The sequence below is a fragment of the Lissotriton vulgaris genome, chromosome 3_2 (assembly GCF_964263255.1).
Source record: "Lissotriton vulgaris chromosome 3_2, aLisVul1.2, whole genome shotgun sequence".
Classification (NCBI taxonomy): Eukaryota; Metazoa; Chordata; class Amphibia; order Caudata; family Salamandridae; genus Lissotriton; species Lissotriton vulgaris.
In genome coordinates this window covers 245248032-245274353 of record NC_141690.1, presented here as the reverse complement: position 1 = coordinate 245274353, position 26322 = coordinate 245248032, and the positions used below count along the sequence as shown (strand labels likewise).

Below are 26322 nucleotides of genomic sequence, written 5' to 3'. Positions count from 1 at the left end.
GGGCTTGAATTGCTGCTTTGGGATGAGGAGATGCGCAAACACAATCTGGGGAGCAGCTCTGATGCACGTCTGGATTTTTAGTCCAGTCCTCTGTATGAATCCTTGTAGACCAGATGTTTTCAACGTAAGCCAATCAGCTGTTTTTATGGTTTAGCTGTGGCACTTTCTCCATTAGTAGTTTCTGAATTAGATGGGGCCCAGAGCATTGCACTGGAACTTTAAGCCCCTCAAGTAAAAGCGCAGAAGTATCCCTCCGCCATTTCTTTTTGTGTCCTGCCAAGCTTGTGTCCCGCATGTAATCTATCCGACCAATCAATGTGCCTCTCACTGGGGGGTCGGAAATGGACGTGCTTTGAGGATAATGAGGTCGGAACTGATGAGAAGATCCATATCCGGGTCTCCAGATATTTAGCCTCCGTGTGCCTGAGCAGCAGAAAGGCCATGGTGTGACGGCTTTTGTAGTGCGCCTTAGGCCTCTGACTTTAGGCCTAGGCCATTATATTATCCACTGCCGCGGGAACATTTGAACGGTTTTAGTTCTAGTCAGCCCCTTGCACGTGCCTTCAAAACGCTCTTATAATATGGATTCTTTAATTCTGCTTTTTGCTTACCTGGGGACATGTCTTACTTTAAAATGTTATTGTTGTGCCCCGAGGTTTATTCACTTATAGATTACTTGCATTTTATCGCATGTAGCTGCTCTGTCGTGAACTTTTTACAAACATTTTTTAAGAGTAGTTTTTATCTAATGAAATAATGTTTTACCTGTGTCATTCGCAAAGGCACTGTAGTTGCTATTATTTTCCGCTTTTTCATTATGATGCTATTTTAACATTTTTTATTGTGTTTTAATGAATTATGAAACTGTACTGTATGTGGTTTTAAAGATTTTTTTAAATCCGAAAAAAACTTGAGGATGATGACTAATAGTTGCTAAACAAACGATAAGAAATGCATTACTTACCTGTAACTGCAGTTATCCAGTATTGGTATCTTTAATAGATTCACATGCCTGAATCCTTCCACGTCGTAGGGGTGGGAGTCCCCGGTACATAAATAAAGTAATGTCACATAGACATATATATATATAGTAATGGGCCAGAGGCCTCTCATTAGTAACATATCCATGTCCTTTTGTGAAAAGGACCAAACTTTGGCCAAGAGTCAATCCGTCATCACCACCCTCTAGAACCTTCCTGGAAGGAGCCCTAGTCCCTCAGATTTTCGCAAGCACAGTGCTAAGTAGTATACTACTTTGGGAAACTAAAGTGAGCCCTTCCAGGGGAGGTGGGTGGGTTGCATATGAATCTATGAAAGATACCAATACTGGACAACTGCAGTTACAGGTAACGCATTTCTTATCCAGTATTAGGGGTATCTTTCATAGATTCACATGCCTGAATCAGAGTAGCGAGCAATAAGCACATTTCGAATGGTACAACATGAAATCTCACTAGATAACGTATCAATTGTGAAATGCAAAAGGTACCAAAATGCAATAGAAGAGAGAAATGTGCAAGTAGATAGTAGGAAGGTGGGATGAACAAGAAGCCACACCTCTAGTGAAATAGATGACGGAGCACAGCTTGTCCCACTCCTGCATCTTTCATAAGTTCAGAATCCAAGCTGTAGTGCCTGGTGAACGTATGCGGCGCCTTCCATGTCGCCGCTCTGCAGATGTCAATGATGGGCACTCCCGCAAAGAGCGCCATGGAGGTTGAGACTGCTCTAGTGGAATGAGCACGAACCTTGGAATGTACAGGATGTCCTGCTTGCTGATGACAGAAAGCAATAGCTGCAGAGATCAAACGTGAAATGCTCTGCTTAGTCAATGGAAGACCTTTCCTAAGTCTGCTAATGGCAACAAAGAGTTGGCTAGACTTCCGAAATGTCTGTTCTGTGGATGTAAAACTTAAGACAGCGTTTGAGATCAAGAGAGTGGAGAGACCTCTCTGCTGCGGAAAGTGGATTCGGGAAGAAATACAGCAGGACTATAGGCTCATTAAGGTGAAAGTCAGATGAGACCTTTGGAATGAATTTAGGATTAGTCCTTAGAATCACTCTGTCCTGCCTGAATTGGAGGAAAGGGTCTTGAATTGAGAAGGCTTGGAGGTCGCTTTCTCGTCTCGCTGAGGTAAGCGCCAGTAGAAGAGCCGTTTTCCAGGAAAGATATTTGATATCAGCTTTGTGTATTGGCTCAAAGGGATGTTTCATTAATTGAGCAAGCACAATGTTTATCTAGCAGGTAGGCGGAAAAGACCTCACCCGAGGGAATGTCCTGAACAAACCTTTAAGAAATTGTTTTATGAGTCTACTGGACCAGAGGGAAGCACCAGTTGAGGAACGTCTGAAACGAGAGATGGGAGCCAGGTGAACTTTTATTGAAGCATGAGCAAGACCTGAGTTTGCCAAATGAAAAAGTTAAGGCAAAATCTGTGGAGGTGACGAAGAAAAAGGATGCATTTTCTTTGATTTGCACCACATGCAGAACCTTTTCCATTTCAGGGAATATGTTTTCTTGGTACTGTCAGCCCGAGCCCAGGCTAGAACAGCTCTGCAATCTTGCAGGATGTCTAAGTTCTGGAATTCTCTGAACTCGGGAGCCAAGCAGATAATTGGAGAGCTGCTGGATCTGGATGTTGGACTTGTCCTTGGTTCATTGTGAGGAGATTGGGGCACGGTTTCAATGGGATCGGCGGTTCCAGTGATAGGAGATGAAGCTCCGTAAACCAGTGCTGGCACGGCCAAGCTAGAGCGATCAAGAACAGGGTACAATGTTCCGCCTTCAGCTTCCGGAGGACCCTGTGAATCAGGGGAAATAAAGGAAATGCGTACGCAAAGACGTTAAACCATGCAATCGAAAATGCATTCCCGAGAGATCCCTTCTGGGGACGCCAGCTTGCGTAATGTTGGCATTTGGCATTCTTTTTGGTTGCGAACAGATCCAGGTCAGGCCTGCCCCATCGGGAGAAGATGTGACTGGAGTTGGTGGTCCAGCTCCCACTCGTGGCACGCAGAGCGTTGTCTGCTCAGTGAGTCTGCAAGGACATTGTCCGTTCCAGGGACGTATTCTGCCCGAAGGAAAATGTTGTGAAAGAGTAGCCAGTTCCAGAATTTCTGAGATTCGTGAGACAACTTCAGAGAATGATTCCCCCCTTGTTTGTTTATATAGTGCATTGTGGAGGTGTTGTCTGTTCTCACAAGCACTGGGGAAATTTTGATCCGAGGCAGGAACACTCGAAGCGCCAGGTAAACTGCTCTTAACTCGAGAAGGTTTATGTGCAGTTGTCGTTCGGCAGGGGACCACTGTCCATTGAGTCTGAGTTCTTGGAGGAATGCACCCCAACCTTCCAGAGACGCACCTGTTATAACATGCGGGGAAACTGGAAGCAGGAAAGGCATACCCCGCATAAGGTTCTGTGGGTGAATCCACCACTGTAGAGCTCTCACCATGGGAGGAGTCACTCGGATTACATAGTCGAATGATCCTGTACACTGGATCCATTGAGTAGATAGCGCTTCTTGAAGAGGGCGCATATGAAGACAGCAGTGTGGAACTAACAGGATGCAAAAGGACATCATCCCTAGCAGGAACTTGTAAAGGCACACCGTGATGGTTCTTTTGGTTTGTTCACGGGCCGCCAAGGATGCCAGCTTGGATTGACACTCCTGCGAAGGGAATGCTTTCATTTGAGCCGTATGTAGGACAGCTCCTAGGAAAGTGAGACACTGGGAAGGCTGAAGGACAGATTTCTCTTGATTGAAAAGTTGAAGACAGGCGTTGGAGAACTTGGTCACGCCAGTAAAAGAAGGGGCCTTGACTAGCCAGTCGTCCAAGTATGGGAAGACTTGGTGATGTTGTTGCGGGAGATACGCTGCAACTGGAGACAGGTATTTTGTAAAAATACTTGGTGCCGACTTCAGGCCGAAAGGCAACACCCGAAACTGGTAGTGTTTGCCAGCCACAGCGAACCTGAGGTATTGCTTGTGATTCCTGTGGATAGGCACGTGAAAATAAGCGCCTTGAAGGTCTAGAGACACCATGAAGTCGTTCGGATTAAGGAGTTGTAGCTCCTCCTGAATTGACACCATACGGAATGACTGTTTTTTGAGATACTTGTTTAGGTCCCTCAAGTCCAATATAGGTGTCCATTTTTTCTCTTTCTTCTGAACTAAGAAGAATCTGGATTAGAATCCCTTGCCTCCCTGACCACGAAGGACTCTTTCTATAGCGCCTTTCTTGAGCATTAGTGAGAGTTCCAATTGCAGCAGATGTAAATTCTTGTGGAGCATTGGGCGAGGAGGGGTTTGAGGCGGAGTTTCTAAGAATTCCAGAGAGTGTCTGAAGCGAACTAGTTGGAGGACCCATCGATCCGTAGTAATCTTTCTCCAATTTTGTAGGAAAGATGAAATTCTTCCTCCAACTTTGCATGGTGGAGAAGAAGTGGAGACCTGTGGCAGAGAGAAGTCATTGTTTTCTGGCTGTGTCCTTCTTTCCACCTCTACCACAAAAGGAAGTCTTTGTGGAAGACTGCTGTTGCTGTCTTTGCTGATATTGGAGTTTGTACTGCTGATTTGAGCTGTACGAGGACCGGTAACTTTAAAAATCCTCCTTTTCGGGGCTCAAGAGGGAGAGCCCAATCTTCAAGGGGTGATTTTAAACTGGAGGGTACCCAGTGCCTTCGCTGTATCAGTATCTTTTTTAAAACCTTGAAGCGGCTCATCAATGTGTGCCCCAAACCGAAGTTGGCCGTCGTAAGACATGTCGAGCACCTTAGTTTGCACTTCCGGTCGAAAAGTAGTTGCTTTGAGCCAGCCTTGTCGTCTTAGTACCGCAGCTCCAGCAAGTTGGCGGAATCCCGTTGAAGCGATATCCATCGCACAATCAATCATCTCTGAGGCTGAGCGTTTGCCTTCTAAGAGAATCTTTTTAGCCTCTTCTTTTGCTTCCTCCGACAATGATCCCAAATATGGGGCGATATCAGCCCACATTTAACGGTTGTAACGTCCTAACAGTGCGATAGAGTTTGAAGCGCGCACTGTCAATGCGGACATCGAAGAAAAACGCTTTCCAATATTGTCCAGTTTTCGTCCCTCCTTAGCCGGTGGCGCAGTTAGAGCAGCAGAAGGATTTTCAGATTTGCGCTGCGCTGCTTGAGCAATGACGGAGTCGGCTTGGGATGGCCCGTAAGGCAACCTGGAGCCGTGGCTGGAGCCTTATGTTTCTTGTCCAGCCTGGGCAGAATTGGAGGCGAGGAAGAAGGGTTTTGCATGATTTTAACCCCTTTGTTCCAAATGTAGTCGATGATTGGAATGGACCTAACAGCCTTTTTGAATGGTTCCTTAAAATCATAAAGGAAACAGTCTTGTTGTTGAGTGGTTATTGGAATCTTGAAACACAAAGCCGCCCTTTCCAGGATATTATGGAATCCCCCAATGTCCTCCGGGAGCGAATCGGCTTGCGTTGGCACAGGAGATGCTGGATATGGAATGACTTAATCATCCCACTCATCAGGTGAGTCCTGGAGTTCCCCTTCCTCCTGCTGTTGCTCCTCCTCTTCGTCATCTGAGGATGGTGGAGGATGTGAAGGAGCAGGATCCGGCTGAAGCACTAGAGGTGGAGGCCGAGGTCTAGGCGGAGGAGAAACCAATGGAGGTGGTAGAGGTGTAGAGGGAAACCTTTGTAGTCTGCAATCAAGAACTGCAGGTCCGTGACTATTGATGCGGGTAGACACACCATAGATTGAGGAGGAAGAGGAGGCTGGAATTCCTCTCGGTAATCCTCTTGTTGGTCCTGTACTTGCTCTTCATAATCTGAACTCTTGTGATACTTTCCGTTTAGTTCAGATGGGCTAGTAGCTGTCTGGAACATAGAGTCCTCATCCGAGTCTTCATCGTCCAGAAGATGCACAGGTGGTAAAGCCTGGACTCTGCTCGGAGAGGTTAAATCCGGTGTCAGTGCGCTTAGTAATTTTTAAGTGAACATACACACTTTTTAAGGTAGGTGCCTGTGTCGCCGTCTAGCCCGTCGACGGAGGGAAGTCGATGACTGAACCAGATGGTATCGTCGATGAAGTCGTCGACGGTTGTGGCGTCGACTGCGATTTCTTCGTCGACTGTCTCGTCGATGACTTCGGCGATGGCGTCGATGGCGCTTTCGTCGACGTCGATGACGCCTACTGATGATGTTTTCGCCGACGACGATGCAGCTTTCGTCGACGGCGACTACGATGTCTTTATAGATATAATAGATGAAACGGACCTACCCGTCGACGACGAGTATGTTGTAGACGTCGACGTGGATAATGAAGATGACGCCACAGAAGTGGAGATGGTCGCTGTCGACGCTGTTACAGGCAGAGCTGATGATGTCGTGAAGGGTTTCTTGAAGGTAGAAGCAGAGTCCTAAGGAGAAACCTTCACATTCAAGGCCTTAGAATTAACCTCTGAAGACTTCAGCGTCTTCTTTTGAGGTGGCTCCGAAGATGGTCCTGGGGATGTCACTCTAGGCCTTTTAGGAGAAGAACACTCCCTCTCACTAGAAGAGACTGCCTGGTCCTTATCTTTCAGTCCCTGAAGCCATATCAACAGGCGCCCATCTCTGTCCTTGAGAGTCTTTGCTAAGGATTGTAAAGTCTGCCGGACTTTTCAGCAGAGTGGTTAGGGTAGAGACAATAAAGGCAATCCTTATGCTTGTCCTCTACATGAAGCCTCTTCTTGCCGCAAGCGGCACAAGGTCTAAAAAGTCATTTTTTAGGAGTATCAGCCAGGGTAAACTGACAACCTCACACAAAGAAAGAAGTTCTGTGAGAAAAGTACTGGAACATCCAGAGAAAAAAAGGAAAACTGAGCAGAGCTCAGTGGAGACTCCCTCAGCACGAAATGCAAAAAATAATCTGAGGGTCTAGGGCTCCTTCCAGGAAGGTTCTAGAGGGTGGTGATGGCTGATTGGCTCTTGGCCAAAGTTTGGCCCTTTTCACAAAAGGACATGGATATGTTACTAATGAGGCCTCTGGCCCATTACTATATATATATATATGTCTATGTGACATTACTTTATTTATGTACCGGGGACTCCCACCCCGACGACGGGGAATGATTCAGGCATGTGAGTCTATGAAAGAAACCCCTAATACTGGATAATCTGAAAAATGATAGCAGCAAATTTACTGTCTGCTTTTTATTGATTTGTATTTTGCCTTCTGCCTGGACTGTTGGCCCTATGGCGTCGTTTGTCAGTGTTTTCTTTCTGTTTCTGTCTTGGTTCAAGTCTGGCTTCTGGTAGGCGTTCAGTGTTAGGTAGCTGTTAACTTGCTGATCTGAAGGCTCGAGTACCCAACTTGCTGATCTGAAGGCTCGAGTACCCAATAATGTTTGCAGCACATGGTGGTTTCTCACAGTACACCACATGTCGACTCCCCCTCCACCTTTATTCATGTTTAAGGGTATGTTATGTGTATTAGTAGAGCGCTCCACCACCCACAAGGGTATCGAGGCGCATTGTATGTGTCCAGCCTCGCCTAGAGGACCTAGGGAGAGTTATTCCAAGAGACAGGTCTTCAGCTGGTCTTCAGATGTGTGATGGGAGTAAAACACAACTTCTTGTTTATCCATCACATTTTTTTTTATATACTTGTAAACCACTGCTAATCGCCCAACATTGGCCTCCGAGCACCTGGAGGAGTCCATACGGATCCGGCTTTAGGGCGGTGAGACCGGTGCAGCTGCACCTGTTGCTGACCTTGGTGGGGGCGCTGTTTAAATTACTTATGGGATTAAAAGGACTGAGGTTCCTTGTGTGTCCAGCAGTTTAAAGGCAACAATAAAAATGTCAAGGTAACTCCGATTAATGTTCCTCTGGGTGAGAGTTCAGAACTTTGTCTAGTGGCAGTTTTAGCTATTCATAAAGTGGCACAGAATGTTAATGTGCCTGCTGCAAAGAACGTGTATCGTGCAGATCACAGAACTAAGTGTGAGTTAGCTATGAGTAGTGCTATACAAACTGAGAGGTATGCCAGAGAGAGGCTATGGAGAGGTGAGGAGCACTGTTTGAGAGTGCTAGTGAGGGAATTTGTGAAGGTCATGAAGGGGAACCAAAAAAGACAGTCGTACCAGCCGCTACCAGCATTAGCCAAGCCCTGAGTACATGCACATAACTTACTCAGAATACCCGTATAATATTTTCTGCAACCTGTGATGCCCATCAGGTAGTCCAGCTGGTAGATGGGGAAGATATGGGGGTGGGGGAGAGGGAGCAGGACACCATCAAATCTGACACACTTTCCCTCGTCGGTCGAGTCCCCACCCCACCACTTCCACCTGCACAGGCCTACTCCTGGTCTGATGCAAAAGAACTGCAATCCTTACAAACTGCTGTACTTCCACTTGTTGCTAAATTGCTTCTAGAGGTCCCGTTCAAGCTGGATGCAGCTGCTTCAAAAGACATGCACCAAGCTGAATGGGTATAACTTTTAAGATCTAAATTTGCATACATACTGTTGCTGTTTTTAATATTTGTGCTTGTTATGCATAGGTTTAATTTCCCAAAGTTGGTTCTTAATGGTCACAATTACAGATTTCTCTACAGTTCTTCCATCCTACTAAATATAGGGGCTGTTATTCACTGTTAAGTCAAAATGTGTTTAGATAACTCATTTGGGCTGTTTATTTTTAGGAGGGTGTTATCGTTTGCATAAACTAGTGAACTGATGCAGTGGTGTTGGCAACCAGTGTTCAACACTCACATTTGTGGAGAAAAACTCCTTTTCGAAGGCTGCAGTTCTACACGTTGTTTCCAGATTTTTCTCTCATGTCCGATACAAGTGGTTAAAGTGTTGATCACAAACTCGAGGGGATGTGGCTTCAACCTAGAACTCTTCATGGATATACTATAGCTAATCTAGTAACTTGTGCTTATTTTCTGTAGGGTAAATACATTCACCAAAGTTGGTTTGAAGTGTGAAATCAACATTTTATTTTACAATAAGGTTCTTGAGTGTCTTGGAAATAGTTGATGAAACCCTATGACACATGAGGATTGTCAGTCATTAAGAGTTTCAAGTGTCTAACCAGTTCTATTCTTGGAACAATGTTTTAGCTTTGTGTACATGTGCATGGGAAAAAGACACTCCAAGTGAAAATATCCAGTGGCTGGAGTGGGGTGATATGTTGATCTATCCCTTCAGTTTGGGTGGGAGGGAGTATAATTTGAGTGGCATGTCAACAGACCAATGGTGAAACGTTGTTTGGAAGCCCCTAAACATGTATGTATTTTTGTATGCTTTTTTTTGAAAACCTGACGCTGGCAAGAAGGCTGAAGATGTCTTTAGGCCAGACCTAAATAGTGAAAACGATCCAGCTGTTTTCAAGTACGTTAGTGAGGTTTGGATTTACCTATTATTCTGTCAAGCGCAAAATGTGTCCCCTTCCGCGTGAAGCCGGAAAATGCATAGCATTTAAGACATTACAGTGCAGGTTGGCTGTTACGATGACCGAGGCAGCAGTTAACAAAGACACATGGTACACTAAGTTAACTAGCCAGACCACATGAAAATGTGCACTACTGTGATAGGTGTATGCCTCTATGAACCGGCTTGCCTCAAAGTATAAATACATCTTTCAGTCAAGAAAGAACATCTGGATATAAATATTTACATCGGGAATGGACTACAAGAGAAGTCTTGTTCAGGGAGAAGAGTTTACACCAACTCTAAAAGAACGCATAATTAATACATCTTCATACTTGGTTTGTACAGGGCATTACATAACTCTCCTTTGTCATTTGCCATTGGAAAAGAAGTGATTAAGGTGTCATGTTTGTAGTCTCCAAAGAGGCACTGGAAGGGGAAGGAGTTTGAGTTCATCAGTTTGCATTTATGTTTATGGATGAAGGCACCACTATCCCCATCACCAGTTCCTGCTCTAGTTAGGCGGAGTATTTTTTTTATCCCAGTGGCAAGATAATTGTATTGAGAGAGAAAAGAACCAGGTTTCTGTAAAGTGAGGCAAATGTCTTGAGTGAGGGCAGATATAGAAATATGGAAATCACATTAGAGACCACAGACCTAAAATAAATTCAGGAGGGTAGCTTTGATGTGATGTCACTTGTCTGAAAGGATCCAATTCCTCTTGGTTTTGTTTGTGCTGTCCTATCTTTGTGTTTAGGTGGTTAACTCCTTTCCTGTAAATCATGCCCATGGGTGGTTGAGTTCTTCTCTGGAGTTAGTCTGTGTGCTACTCTCCTGTGGCAGGTCCCTTGGATGAATGAGCGAGGCTGTATCAGGATGCTGGACACTACCGGGCGGGCAGGCAGGCGCTTAGACCTCAGTAGCATATTTATCTGTCAGTGTAGGAGTAACTTTGTTCCAGTTTATGGCCCAGACTATTTACATTTTGCTGTCATTGTCTTGTTTCACTTCCTGAGGGGGGTGTGGGAGATTATATGGAGATAGTGGGAGTATGGGAGGGTGAGATGGTGTTGTTGTGGTCAGTAGAGATAATCTGGGTGTTATCTGTCCTAACATCCCCAGCCATGGTAGAAGCTTTGAGGGTCTTCTGACTGTGTTGTGAAGATATGGAGTTTGATATCAAGACCTTATTGATCCATTTTTTTTTAAACAACTTGATTGGTTTTTCTATGTACACCCAATAGGCACAGTTGGGTATCAATTCTTGGTTACAAAAATCACATTCCTTATTACATTCAAACTCAAGCTTTATACTGTGACTAGCCCTCCGCTACCCACCCACCCACTCTCCCTGAATCTATGGAACCCAACAAAGCAATACACAATAACCTAGCCCAACACAGCGCTGTTGATCGTGTGATACAACATCTCTACTATATAAGCCCATTATAAATACATTCATTCAAGCTAACCCAATGAGTCTGGCGTATGTGGGGGGGGGGGCGTTGTGGAGATGAGGCAAGCTAATGCCCAGAGTTGCCGAGTGTGATCCCTGGTTAGAGTAGGCACTGAGGCAAGAATTATCGAGTCCGCTGACCCTGGTCCACGACCCTGCCGTGTCGGGAATTGAACCTTGGTCCCAGGCCGTCCACTGCTTCCGGGTCTGCCGCCTCTAACAAGTGAACCACACCGCTCCACCGTCAGGGTAAGTGTAGTACAGATTAAGTTTACCTGTGCTCACCCTCGGGTAGCTTGGCACAGAGCAGGCAGGCTAAAGTAAAGAGGCAATGTGTATTTGTACGCACACACACACACCCCAGTTTAGAAAAATAGCCAATATTTATTTGCGTAAAACAAGGGCAGAATGCTAAAAATCCAACATACACAAGTCAAGATATGAATCCTTCAATATTAAATGCAGTTCTAGCTTTTAGAAAACAATAGCTCTAACTGGGTCTATTTGGTCCAGCTTGACCGAGACAAATCCACGTTCAGTCCGACTGCGTTGGAGCATAGGCTGGCTACAGGAAATAGACTGACCCCGGTACAGTACCTTGGATGCGTCACAAAGTCAAAGGCGGTGTGAGGCACAGGTGAGGTATTGTGAAGGCAAGTGATGCATCGGTTCCTTACTGCTATGCAGGTGCTCTGGGATGATACATTGAGAAAATGAGATGAGGTGTAGGTTCCTGCAGACGGTGCAGGGTCGTTGAGCTGCTAACACCTGGGGATGCTGCGGAACACAAGGGGGTGATGGGCCAGTTGCAGGTGCGAGACCTCAGGTCCTCAAGGCAGTGCGATGTCTGATGCATCAATGTCCGTGTGGTGCATTGATTCCATGGCATTGACCTTGAACCACCAGAAGCTGCGTCGGATCAGTGTGTCATGGACTTTGGTGAAGTAATGATCGAGGCTCTTGCAGCGGTGGTACTGCGTATGCGCTGCAGCACGGCCAAGGCTTGCATTGTAAGTCGTGCTCATTGCGTTGCGCACTCAGCGAGCAGGGACCATGGCTTTGGTTGCAGGCAGCGGCGATGCATCGATTTTGCAGGGATGCACCAGTTTTTAAGTGATGCTTGGAGTCGATGTGTCATTTTTTTTGCTTGCAGCACAAGAATCACCTCTAAGAGTCAAGGACTGGGTTTGGCACCACTTGGCAGGTCAGGACTCACAGCAGAGGAGCCCATGTGCTGCTAGCAAGATATAACTGAAGTATTTGGCCCTGAGACTTCTAACAGGATGCAAGCTCAACTCAAGCCCTTGGCAAAACTTGCAAAAGCAGGATGCAGAGAGCAAAGTCTAGTCCTCTCACTCCCAGGCAGGAAGCTGCAGACAGCAGGCCAGACCAGCAAAGCAAGCAGGAACGTGGCAGTCCCTTCTGGCATTCCAACACCTCTTCTTCCTGGCCCAATGTGTGTTCCTAATATTATTGTGTCATAAGTCCAGTATGTACACCCATTTTGTCATTTGAAGGAGGGAGACTTCAAAGAAAGGCCATTGTAGTGCATAAAACCCTGCCTTTCTTGGTCCTGGCTCCAGGCGTATTACAGGGGGTATACATGTATGTGTGGGGACAGACACAGCTCTTCTCAGGTGTAAGTGTCAACTCCTCCGTGCACTCTAGCTCAGAAAGACCCACCAGCCTGGTGATGGGCCACCAGGATATGTAGGGTACACCTCTGCTCTCTCTGTGTGTTACTGTCTAGAGTGATTTCACAAAGCCCAACTGTCTTCCAACACAGGCGTGTAGCCTAGGGACAGGCAGAATCACCGAATGGTTAAAATGGCATTTTCAGACTTGCTATTTAAAAACAAACTTCACTAAAAGATGTGTTTAAATTGCGAGCCTAGAGACGCCAAACTCCAATTTTCTATCAGCTCCCAACTGGAAGTTACCTGTAAAATGCTACAGGGCAGCTTCAATGCTAACCTGAGAAAAAGATGGTCCTTGCTGTAGTGGAAAGCAAATTTAGCGACTTTTCACTACCAGGACATGTAAAGCTTAAAAACACATGAACCACATTTTAAATACACACCACTGTTTAAATACCATGCCCCTGGGGCTACCTAGGGCCTACCTTTAAAGGTGCCTTACATGTAGTAAAAGTGAGGGTTTCAGCCTGGCTAGTAGGTACACTTGCCAGGTCAACATCGCAGCTCTTCAGTGGCCGGCTTGAGACACGTTTGGAGGGCTATTTATGTGGGTGGCACAATCAGTGCTGCACGTCCACTATTAGCACTTAGTTTACACTTCCTGGGCACGTGTACTGCACTGTACTAGGGACTTGCTAGTAAACCAAACATTACTATCATGGAGAAACCAAATGCCTTTCAATTTTAGACACAGTGCACATGCACTTTAGCACTGATCAGCAGTGGTAAAGTGCCCAGAGTCCAGACACCAGCAAAAACGAAGTCCAGCACACAATCAAAAACAGGAGGCCAGAAGCAAAAAGACAGGGTAACCCACAGCAAAAGATGCCAGGTCGAACAAGGTTTGGTGCCTATTGTCTTTTCCCAATTGGAACACAGAGGGAGTTTTTTGTTTAGAGAACTTGGTTCTGTTCCCTAAGGATTGCTCGGACTAAAACAAAAACTGTGAATTTAGTAATTTAAATACCATCTATATGGACAGGCAACGGACTGTTTACAATAGGACCAAAAGTGTTTATTATGTTGTATGAGAGTGGAATGGATGTGTTGGCCAGAATGCAAGTTGGATGTGTTGGAAACGTGTAATTATATTGTATATTGAAATTTTGTTGTGGAAAATTGTAATGTTTTATATGTATAGTTGTTTGTATATGCACACAAAAAAATGCTTAATTATTGTTGAAATAACAATGTTCCATTAGTGATGAAATGAAATATTAAACTAATGACGGAAATTAAAAAACGGACCGGTATGTTTTATTCATAAAGGTTGGTACAAATATAAACTAGTGACTTCCAGTATAGGCAGTTTTGTTGTTCTTTTGGTTACAGCCTTATTGTGTCAGAGCCACGACCCTGTGGTGTTTTTCCTAGGTCGAACAAGGGGCATAAAAGGTTCAGAAATATTTACTGTTATGTCGATACATGGGACTCGCTAACCTGGCCTGATATTCATACACCAGACAGAGCATCTGAGTAATCTAAATGTCATTTTCAGCAGAAAAACTCATGCATAATATATATATACACATACAACATTGTTAAACAATAAGTATTCCTGTACAACATTTTTTTTCTAGCAGTAGTTGATTTAAAAAAGCGTTATTACAAAATATACAGTAAGGTAAATAAATTCAGAAACCATAGGGCGGCTTTTGTTATAAGCCTATTTGGCAGCACGGGAGGGACTCGAAACAAGCCGCTTTATAAAAGTTACAAAAAAGCATAACATGTGTTGGCTTGTAACAGTTGGCGCATAGACTGGGTGTATCCATAGTAGACTGTATCCATTTCTACAGAAATGAGAGGCAGGGCTGGGCTGGGCTGGGAAACCAAAAGCCGCACTGGCAAAAATGGTTCCCTTAATCTACTTGTGCAACCTATTTCCATCCATCCATAGATTTTTTCTCCTCTCTCGTCCCTCTTCACCCTCTCCGATCGCTTTCTCTCTACACTTCCTCATCTCTTTCTAGAAGCCTCCCAATGCTGCTGCAGTTATTAACCTCGATGAGCTCAGATAAGGGATGGAGGCACTAGGAGTGAGTCTGGACTTTCAAAACTGGCCACCAAGGACACCAGCCCCCTGGGGAAATGCCCGGTGGGATGTTAGCTGAGTGAGCCTATCCTTTGGAGTGGGAGGACATACGAGTGACACGATTAGTGTATGACTGGGTGGGTAAGTGGGTGATATTCCAACTTGCACGCTCAACTACATTCACTAAAATTCAAACTCCTACAACCACACTCTCTAATAGAAACACACCCGACATTATGTGCATTTCGGGGCGGTTTAAGAGAAGAATAGTTATTTTGTGAACCTTCTGTTGGAATGCAAGGCGGTTCATTCACATGGGCTGGTAGGGCTGCGTTTCTGGAGACTGTGGGCATACTTTGGCATTATGGGAGTTGGAAATGTGGGCATTGCGGGGAATTGTGGAAAATGGAAGTGTATGCAGCTTGGGTCATATCTGACACGGCCATTCTCCCCAGCTTCAATGTGGGTGCAGTGTGCAGACTTCGTCGTGGTAGAATCTGGGGATACTGCCAAGCTTGGATATTGTGGGAACTGTCAGCGGTTCTTATGCAACGCTATAGAAATAAGTTACTGACATATCTTGTGTTTCAAATTGCGTGGTATGCCAATTCTGGGCTGCTCTGGTCACAGTGAATAAGGCAAACTGGCCAGTGCGTAATGGTGATGTGGGCTTTCTGCAAGGCTGAGGAAACGGGCAAGGCTGGCACTGGGACCCACCCAGGTTCTGTTCTGACTGGTCTCGTGGCTCGGTGGACAGAACTGGGCACCTACAGAAATCTGTTTGACCACCTCATGGACACAGGTTCGGTTCCCATCGTGTCCACTCAGCCCTTCATTCTCCCAAGGTAAAGAAAATAAGCACCATTAATTTGGAAAACCATGAACATCTTGTGCTCACTAATGCATAATGAAAACTTGTGAACGTGCTCACTGGCAAGAATGGAAAGTGGACGATCCAATTACTGCATGGAGTAACCCTCGGCTGTAGGCTGTGTTTCGCATACCCTAGGGGTGCTCGGAGTGCATGACTGCAGGCTGGGCGCTGTATGTGGAAACGGTGTCTGCAGCAAGCACCTGTTGGCCGTTTTGGGCACTACCTGTGCACAATCGCTCACTGCGTGCTCTGCATCCATCAGTCTGTTAATTAAAACTATAGGGGGAGAAGATGTGTCAAAAAATCTCCTCCAAACCAAACAACGTGTCAAAGTGAGGGCCGCTGTCCTTCTGCTAGGCTTGGTGTCTTTGCCACTTTAGGATTGCACATATTCCCCATGGGAATGTCATTTGGAAATGCAACTTTTGGGCACTACCCTACAGTTTTCCCCATGTGAGCAACGTGCACTAATCTTTCAGGGTTAACTGCACAACAGCGCCACCATCTGCACCCCTTCTGCACTACAGTCTCCTTTCCTTCTCATCCCTTCTGATCAGGCACTTCCATGACAACACCCACTGCTATCTCACGTCGTAAATAGTAATTTATCAAACTTCCTCTCTCCTCCTAATTTCAAAGCTTGCACCACCGAAATGGCCTCCTAGCACATGGAATACCCAGAGAATTGGTTTACTCGTGTCTCAACTGAGGCTGGGCAGACTGCCGCTCTTAAATGACCTTCCATTAACATAGTTTCAGAAATGTGGAGCCAGCATGAAAAAGGCACCACTACTGGTCACTTTTTTTTTTATTTTTTCCACTGGATGTAAAGTTCTAGTTGGACCTTAATAGAAAGTCAGTTATGGCCTTGGTGTGAATATCTCGGTGAACCGTGTAGGTAGGTTTGAAGGCAGAAGACCGTGATCAGCATCCACAAACACCAATGGATTGGGAAATCTGATCTCTTACAGACAGTGAACCCTCACTTTTGATTCCTGGAAGAGCATCTTCAGGGCTCTTCTGATCAACCGACAATGGCCGCGGTGAGCTGGAAAGCACGGATCGGAAAGTTGCTTAAAGGCCTAGCGCTCCTTGGTGAATTTGTAAGACTACGAAAGATGTACCATAGAGTACGATACATGCATGAAGCACCACCGCGCTGTGCTCCTAAAAAAGGTGGCAAAGATCACTGTGATATCTGCAGGCGAAGGGTCCAAGTCCGCTTGATCTTCATTCCTTCTCAGTTTGGCAAACGGAGTGTCATTGAACTGGGGGATATGAATACAGAGTTAAAAATGGCGGCAGTGCAGTCTGATGCATTCTACATACATGAACCGGCACGCAGTATATCTCACCAGCAGGCCTTTTGTAGGTGTTAGATTACCTTTTGACTGTCAATCCTTGTAGCAAAGAAAAGTTCCTGCTGCCTTGGTAAAAAAAAATGTCCGGTCTAAATGTGACCAAGTATAAAAGTGCATTCATCACCAACTCTGCATGTGGACGTGGACATCATAAAGCTGCAGAAGCATTTTTTTTCCAAGTTTTATTTGTTTAAAGATGAACACATGTGGAGAGAGCAGTAAATAAAAATAAAAAAGTGGAGTATGCGTGCATTATCAAGGAATGAATGGGCCAGTAGGAAATGTCAGCGGCCGAGCTCTACGAAAAAAACCCAAAAATAAATAAGAAGTGGGTTATGGAGAACCACAGGGAATGAAAAGAAAAAAAAACGCAATTGGCTGGGAGAAGTAATGGGATAGATAAGCATTTCTGGGAGTGCCAGGTTGTGAGGGGGAGGTCGAGAAGTGCATGAACGCAGACTATCAAGAAAGGAGTGGGCCAGTGGCCAATTACAGCTGCCAGGCTGGGAGGGATAAGGAACAACGCAGGAGTGCAGGGGGTGGGAAGCAACAATGCCGCTGAGCCGCTTGGGACAAAGGTGAGACTGGAGGGATGGGGAATAGAGGAGCGGGGAGGAATAAAGGAGAAAAGGGGGAGCAATGGATGAGCTGGTGGACTGGAAGTAAAATGGAGGGAGTGCTGGTGGGGATGTGAAGGAGAGCCAGTACATTGGAGAGATAGGGAGTAGGAAAAGATGTTTACTCTCGAAGTGCTATAAGAAAAAAAAGTAGTCCCTTGACTAAAATCAGTGGAAGGGCACAGTAATCTGGTTAAAAGGATGGTAAAGACGTTCTGCTCCAGAGTTGGGGTGAACCCAACTGGAAGGCAAGCCATTGAATAAGATGCAAGGGAATGAGTGACAAGAAATCCAATGATAACCAATAGACTGACAGAGACCCGCTGTAACTATTGGTATTATACACACTTGGCTTTTGACAAAGAGACCTAAAATAACACGTTACTTTATCGCAGTTTAGGAGAAGCGCAGCCGTTCATGCGGATCCTATTAAGAGCCATTGCCCAAGTACAATGGGCGTAGCAGGTGGAACAGCAGCACCATCATGTGACCTGGTTACGGATCATCTGAGACCATGCTGATGGTTAGTTTGCTGATCATGATGAATGTCACGGTCGAGCAGTCCTCTGGGGTTGGTCTGCCGGTGATCATGTGACCCGGTTACGGATCAGCCGAGACCATGCTGATGGTTAGTCTGCTGATCATGATGAATGTCACGGTCGAAGTCCTCTGGGGTTGGTCTGCTGGTGATCATGTGACCCGGTTACGGATCATCCGAGACCATGCTGATGGTTAGTCTGCTGATCATGATGAATGTCACGGTCGAAGTCCTCTGGGGTTGGTCTGCTGGTGATCATGTGACCCGGTTACGGATCATCCGAGACCATGCTGATGGTTAGTCTGCTGATCATGATGAATGTCATGGTCGAGAAGTCCTCTGGGGTTGGACTGCTGGTGATCATGTGACCCGGTTACGGATCATCCGAGACCATGCTGATGGTTAGTCTGCTGATCATGATGAATGCCACGGTCGAAGTCCTCTGGGGTTGGTCTGCTGGTGATCATGTGACCTGGTTACGGATCATCCGAGACCATGCTCATGGTTAGTCTGCTGATCATGATGAATGTCCCGGTCGAAGTCCTCTGGGGTTGGTCTGCTGGTGATCATGTGACCCGGTTACGGATCATCCGAGACCATGCTGATGGTTAGTCTGCTGATCATGATGAATGTCACGGTCGAGAAGTCCTCTGGGGTTGGTCTGCTGGTGCATGAAGTTGTGACACCTGTTGAAGGCAATTGCTCCACAGTGCAGTAAAGCACTCATCCGTAAGCACGGTTAGTGCAACTACTAGTAAAAAGTAAAACTAGGATTGCCATGTGTCCCTATGTATGGGGGTAGCACTGCAGAGTCTTCTATTACAGGCTGTGCGCTGCTTGCTAATTTTATTAAAAGGGAGGGCGAGATGATACACCTCACTGTGGGAGCGATGAGCGGACTTGAGGGGAGGAGATGGGGCCTTTGAACCTTTAGGTCTGGTTTCTAATCCCCTCTTTGGAATTAAACTGTTCATGTTTTGATTGGGGGCAAATCTCACTATCACCTTTGTACATATGTAGAATGTAAATATGTTTAAACCCACTGCACAGGACGCTTTGTGAACCCTTCTTGCCATAGTCCTTGCTGGTGTCTGTAGTCTGGTCTCAGAGGCAGAACACGTGCGCTCTGTCCATTACTGGTGCGCTCTGTCCAGTACTGGTGCGCTCTATCCAGTACTGGTGCGCTCTGTCGAGTACTGGTGCGCTCTGTCGAGTACTGGTGCGCTCTGTCGAGTACTGGTACGCTCTGTCCAGTACTGGTGCGCTCTGTCCAGTACTGGTGCGCTCTGTCCAGTACTGGTGCGCTCTGTCCAGTACTGGTGCGCTCTGTCCAGTACTGGTGCGCTTTGTCCAGTACTTGTGCGCTCTGTCCAGTACTGGTGCGCCTGTCCCTGTCCAGTACTGGTGCGCTCTGTCCAGTACTGGTGCGCTCTGTCCAGTACTAGTGTGCTTATGTGGATGTCACAGTGATGCGGATTTCAGTGGCGCTCTTACACAGCTTTGGATTCACTTAGTCAAGTCACTGTGTTTTGGAGCTGTGTTCGTCAGCAGGGCTCTGGTCTCCGGCATGTGGCTGGCCAAGTGCTCACGCTGTACTGACGGCTCCTTACATGTCTACCGCTCAAAGGTGCATAGGGTGTTTGTAGCTGCACAGTACCATGGTGTTCGTTTCTCTCCTTGGTCTACTGTGAATATTAAGCCTCGCGTTGAAACGTTGAGCCTGAGTACAATCTTCACAAATAGAGTGCAGTCCAGTCAATTTGTCAATAAATAACCCAGAGGGCAGTGCAGGGTCAATTGATCTGAACGTGTTCAACATCGAATTTTGTTTAATGTTTAGTTGAACTATAGGAGTGAAGATGGTTAGAGTTTACAAGGAAGGTTTACAGTTGAGGGGGTTAGTTAAGGTTTAAAGTGGAAAGGTCAGAGTTCTAATCTTAGTGTAATTGAGATTCTGTGCTGGGCAAAAAATCCCATTTTCGACCCTACCAATGTACGATGGATGTGCCTTAAGCTTAACATGCTCCCAGCAGCCCACAGCAGGCTGCATGAGGTGGCCTTGATTGGAAGGGCGGCCCCAGGAGCACTGTTTGTCCATTGCTTGCTGCGAGCTGAAGTCCAGCTCGGATCCTCTTCAAACACAAGACCTCCTCAGGTTTAAGTCTTGATGAAATTCCTCAATATAGCCTTCAACTTCCAGAAGTAGGGGCCACTCAGAAATCACCTTTCGTTTTACAGAGCGAAATTTAAAGTTTACACTTAAAATGAATATCCATAGACGTGTGCTTATTTTTTCATTACTTTTACAGCAGCTTTTAAGGCATTTTTAAAGTATTCCAGCAGTACTTCTGGGAGCTGGGTGTCCCTGCACGCCTATCCCTTCACAAACCGAGAAATGTAGATCTGCACATTTCTGTGTTCAAGTAAAGAAAAACATCTTCCCCTACACTGTCTACGCATAGTCTATCTTGGGTGAGTTTCTGCCATATTTCTATCCATAAAAAGGACGGTCCTGCCCTTGAGAGGAGTAAATCTCCAAGAATTTCCAGGGGGGAATTATCTTGCAAAAATGTGGCTGACCCAGAAACATGCTGTTGGGTGTTCAACTCTACATTTGGACCCACCCTGAAGTTCGCACACACCTGACCCTAGGAGCAGAATGTCTTCCATAGAAATTCCATACATTGGAATCTGCGTGAATGAGTCCCATTTTTGAGGGCAAAATGCCATCATTGCTTCCTCTGTGAATCTGGCCCTGAAACTGGCACCTTGTGTTTCAGGCACTGTGCTACCCGTCCCGCGTACCGGTTTTGCAGTTGCCAGCTCCATAAAGTCCTTGAGCATGGAGAATATCCAAAACGAAAAACCTATATACAAGTAGGGTAGACAGTACTGGAATGTCAGATATAATTACTCCACTGCCCTGTTGACAGGCCTCAAAGTGTACCAAGGACACCCGTATAACAGGGGGATATTTGTCACAGGCACTGGCCACAAACATCAAGGCAATGGCCTTTCCAATGGGTGTCCATGGTTTGGGCAAACATTGGAGAACATATCTTGCACTGGTTTGTGAGGTCTCAATGGCAGTCAGGAGGATCATGCTCTTCTGTTGCATCTTGAAATGGAGACCAGGACTATGATCTGTCTGATGGTTATTTTTGTAACTCACACACTGTCCCCAAACCGATTCCTCCTGTGGATTTAGTCCTTAATATAAAGTGGCAAGGAGGCGCAAACCTTTTTACGATCTCCGGGAACTCGACTCTTTCACAATTTTTTCTAAATTAATTATACATGGTCCTTCCCTATTACAAGCAGTGTGTGAATGTTTTGTGCTTCTTCGCCATAATGCTGCACCTGGAAGTTAAAGATAGAATAGTGAGTCATCCTCGAGAAACCATTGGACAGAGAACATGCTGTGCCAGCGGGTGCCACAGGCACCGCTCTGTTACGCAGTGCCATTAGGACAATGATGGAGAAGGTCACGTTTTAACCAAGGTCACACGTCTGGGCTGCTGTTAGCTCCTCTTACAAGAATGCCTTGGACCTTACCTGAAATAAGCTGTTCCCTCACTGTGTTTTGGGGGTAACGAGATCTGCACCTAGTGCTCGCTCAGCCCCAGCGGAGCGCACTTGTCTCCTCGCTCTTCCTACTGTGTGCGGAAAGGCTTTGGTCCGGTCGTGGTGATGCTAATATGAAGACCTAGTCTAGACCATCGACAATTTACACAAAGCAAGGCTTTGAGGAAAAACCTGCAGGGTTCAAAAAGTGTTTGTGTGTGCACCCAAACACCTTGCTCACTCGCATATCTCGTCTTTCCCACCGGCATAGTTATATGTCTTGCTTGAGGAATGTTCACCATTCCACGCAATGACCCCACCTTCTCTTAACGCCTAAAAGTTGAGCAATTCCGCACAGCGCTTTGCCCAACACACGCTTCTTGCCCTGGTCTTAAAGTAATCCTCACTGGCCCACCATCCCTTGCCCACCCCATCCCAGCAATCCGCATCTTAAGTATCTGATCACAGTACCTACATTCCAGCAGGCCCAATCCTCCACCTGCTTCTCGTCTCCTTATGGCCCACGGGACGAAAAAGAAAACTATCCACACTCTGGCACTCCCAGAAGGGCCAGCTTGAAAAGACCAGAGTGCCCGACACGCCAGTTCAGCACTGTGCATAGTCTGTCTAGTGTCCCTTCCCACTACAACTCATGAGTAAGCTCAGGGCTATCCTCCCAGCCTTCAAGACCCCTTAATGAACAGAGTCAGACTGGGACAGAAAATAGGGCCAGCTACAAACTAAACGTGACCCTTATCACTGAATTAAATGGCTAAGAAAGTGTCCCATGTTTGCAACCTGGGGCAGTTTTCAACTTCTAAAGACATGCTGTATACGTTTTTTTACAAGGTATGGGAAGCTGCAAGGATTTTCTGCAGTCAATGCTTGTTTTAATATCGGGGAAATCCACAGTAAAAACCGGCCCAGCCATAGACCATAAAACAGACTCCCAAACAGCCACACAAGTGACCGGTCAGAGCAGCCCTTTGGGCACTGCCTGGCCTCTGGGCCATCCTGACCCTGAATGCACACAAATCAGGAGTTACACCAGCATTTCTGCTTCCGTGACCCTGCCCCAGCCCACTGTTCACTCTCATCCCGTTGTATATGAAATGGAATAGTATGTTAAATGCTTGTCAGTCTGAGAGACATGTCCCATTTGAATATCCTTCAGTCTTTTCACCATCACAACAGATGATTGGCCTTTGAGGTAAAATTGTAATTTTGCACAAGGCTTCTCTTCTGAATGTCGTGGCTGCTAAATAGGTCCGTCCGCTGACATAAAGGGTATGCGTGGGATATAGCCAACCTTTCGGTCTGTATTTGTGAAGTTTTGTTTAATGACTTTGAAAGTGACAAGTTTTTGGGCACTTTGAAACAATAACATTTCATACCTGTGGGTCAACCCTCCAAGTACCTCCTTGTAGCTCCTTACAGTCTAGGTAGGCTGTGGGCTACCTTAGATCAGAGAGAGATGTTAAGAGCAGATCCTACAGTCGGATCACCAACGCTCTGACCAGACCTCTACATGCGCACATCTAAATTGTTAGGCTAGAAGAAGGCTTTGCTATTAGTCTCCGAATGGACAAGCTGAGCTGTTGTACAACTTTCGGAACTCGAGACAGTTTTGCTTCAATTTACCCTTTTTCTCATCCTGCATTGTTACTTCTACAGCCATATGAAGTAGTTGAGCAGACTCATCCATTGCTTGGCAAACCTACAAGTCAATAAATAGGCTTGGACCTCTTTTAACAAGCAGTTTCCCTACTAAGGTATGAGAGTGCCATACTGACCTGCTCTAAGTTGTCTGTCTTATTACCGGAGCTAATTTCGGTTCACTGATAGAACATCGATACCCAAAATATCCCCATACACAAATATAGTTTTAAATATCGACATCCTATATTTATAATAAGTATAAAAATATCAGGAAAAAAAACTTATCGATGTAAAAAAATATTGATGTACAAAATATAGATTTTGTTATGTATATAAAAACATATGTTATATATATTAAATAATACAATTAACTTAAACTTTAGATTTAATATACATTTTAACAAATATAAGAAATAAGTAATAAAAAAATATTTAAACATGCATATGTAAAATGTAATATATATATATATATATATATATATATATCTACTTTAAAATAATGAATAAACTATTCATTTTAATTTATTTTATAACTAGCAGCCAGTCCCGAAGTTGTCCGGGTATGAATTGCTGCCGGCCAGTAGTATATTGTTTTGTAGGATTTCGTTTAGATAGCGTTTCTTATCTGTGACAGGCCTGTGAAACGCTCCGATTCACAGTGCACTGCTGATGTACTGAAGAGTGCGCGTTCAGTAGTGTGGGAACTCGAGTTTCCCTACTTTTTTTCCTTGCAATATTATGTAGCGCGAACTCGACACCATGGCATGAGCACAATTTACATTACAGAAGAACACATTCATTTGTGGTAGGCTCGGGGAGACAAAGCGATTTGCCTGGAATCACAGGATGTTGAGCTGATGCCGAGATTCGAACGTAGCTCCCCAGCTCTAAAGTTCGCAATTCTAGAACTTGTGGCGGGAGGTGTGTCTAAAAGTGTATGTCTGTGCTGGCCATCAATGAGAGAGACCTGTGCATTTTTCAAATGGGTGGTGAAAAAATATGAGTATGTTGCTGGAGATGTGGGCTGCCGTGCCACCAATGTACTTACCGGGGTAGGGTAAACACCCATTATTCCGCAACTTTTTTTCCGCGTACCACCACTCCGCATACTTTCATTACGAAAGTACCATGACTCCGCAATGCCATTATAACGCATGGCATTACATTTTATATGCTTTTACCACACATACATTTACAACGAAATTCGTTGTAAATGCATGTTTTTTTTTAATGTTTGGATAAGGTAAATATGGGTATAGGGGTATATGTTTTGGGGTGTTTGGGTGTTTTAAGGGTTCAGATAAAGTTTTGGGTTATGGGGTACAGGGGTAGTTTTAGGGATAGGTATGGGTAATGGGGTACAGGGGTATTTTTAGGGTTCAGGGCTAGGTTTGGGGTATAGGGGTATTTTTAGGCTTCAGGGTTAGGTTTGGGGGTACAGGGGTATTTTAAGGGTTCAGGGCTAGGTTTGGGTTTTGGGGTAAAGGGGTATTTTTAGGGTTCAGGGCTAGGTTTGGGTTTTGGGGTAAAGGGGTATTTTTAGGGTTCAGGGGTAGGTTTGGTTTTGGGGTACAGTGGTATTTTTAGGGTTCAGGGCTAGGTTTGGGTTTTGGGGTATAGGGTTATTTTTAGGGTTCAGGGCTAGGTTTGGATTTTGGGGCCCAGGGGTATTTATATGGTTCAGGGCTAGGTTTGGGTTTTGGGGTACAGGGGTATTTTTAGGGCTTAGAGATAGGTTTGGTTTTTGGGGTACAGGGTATATTTATAGGGTTAGGATGGGTTAATGTTTAAGGGTGTTGGGGTATTTTAAGGAGTAAGGGTGGGTTATAATTATGGGGTGCAGGGGTATTTAAAGAGAGCAGTGTGGGATTAGCACACAATATGAGACATGGCATGAAGGGCGGAACGTACCACACGCCCCCAGCGTTTGTCACGCCCGCAGCACACACCCACAGCACAACGCAGACACGCCCACAAGGGACTACTTTGCTGGCATGGTTCTTTTACCTTTTAAATGTATATGGTGGGAGTCTGCATAGCCTATGCCCTTCTGCTGCAACTGCCCTTTCCAACGCTGTATTGGGTGTTGTGATTGGTGCTGTGGTTCCTGAGATTACCCGCCTCAAAGGTTTGGGCTCTCTTTATTATATTAGTATGGATTTTATAAATATACACAAATTTACAAATAATTATATACATTAATAACATAAAATCTACTTCTAAAAAATTATATTATAAATTAAAACACTAAAATATTTAATAGTCTTTAAACTTTTTAACCTACATTTAGCACTCCATTGAGTGCAACTGTAGGGAAAGTGTTGGATAGCGGAGGAGTAACAATTACTATTGCCACTCCAGTTAGTGCAATAGTAGGGAAAGTGTTGGTTAGTGGAGGGGTAAAAATACTATTCCCACTCCAGTGAGTGCAACAGTAAGAAAAGTGTTGGATAGCACAGGGGAAAAATTACTATTCCCACTCCAGTTAGTGAAACAATAGGGAAAGTGTTGGATAGCGGAGGGGTAAAAAATACTATTCCCGCTAGTCTGTTCAAAATGAAAAACTAACAAAATATGAACACAAAAGATTTAAAAAAACAAAAAATAAAACTTATATAAAAATATTAAATATTACAAAAGAGAAGCAGATTATGTTAAAAAGATCTAACAAATACCTAGAAAGATTATTTTAAAATAATTTACAATCAAAAAACTATTTTTCAAGACAAATCTATAAACAAAAACATTATTACATAAATGTAATCCCTATAACACCACACAATTCACAACACGTATCTAAATTAAAGATATACTTCCATATATTATCAATTAAACATTATTAATTACAAAACAAATTAAAACGGATACAAATTAATTTACTCCCCAAACATTACTCCTATAAACCAAAACCCACACACAATCAAAATAAACAATTACCATGAATATTTATCAATTGTTGATTTAATATTAATAATCAACTTATTATTAAACATAAATTACTTTCCACCCTCTACCCCAATAAAGAACACAACCCACACCTAAAAATCATTACACAATTTCCATAACTAATTTTACATTAATAAATGAATATCAATTAACAACTTAATACATTTA

The 26322-nt window shown here is 44.8% G+C and overlaps 1 protein-coding gene across 1 annotated transcript in view; it reads left to right on the top strand.

The window, feature by feature from the left end:
- The window catches only part of SLC4A11 (solute carrier family 4 member 11), a 1871484-nt gene that overhangs the window by 494579 nt on the left and 1350583 nt on the right, over positions 1–26322 (top strand). The gene's annotated exons all lie outside the window — the stretch shown is intronic.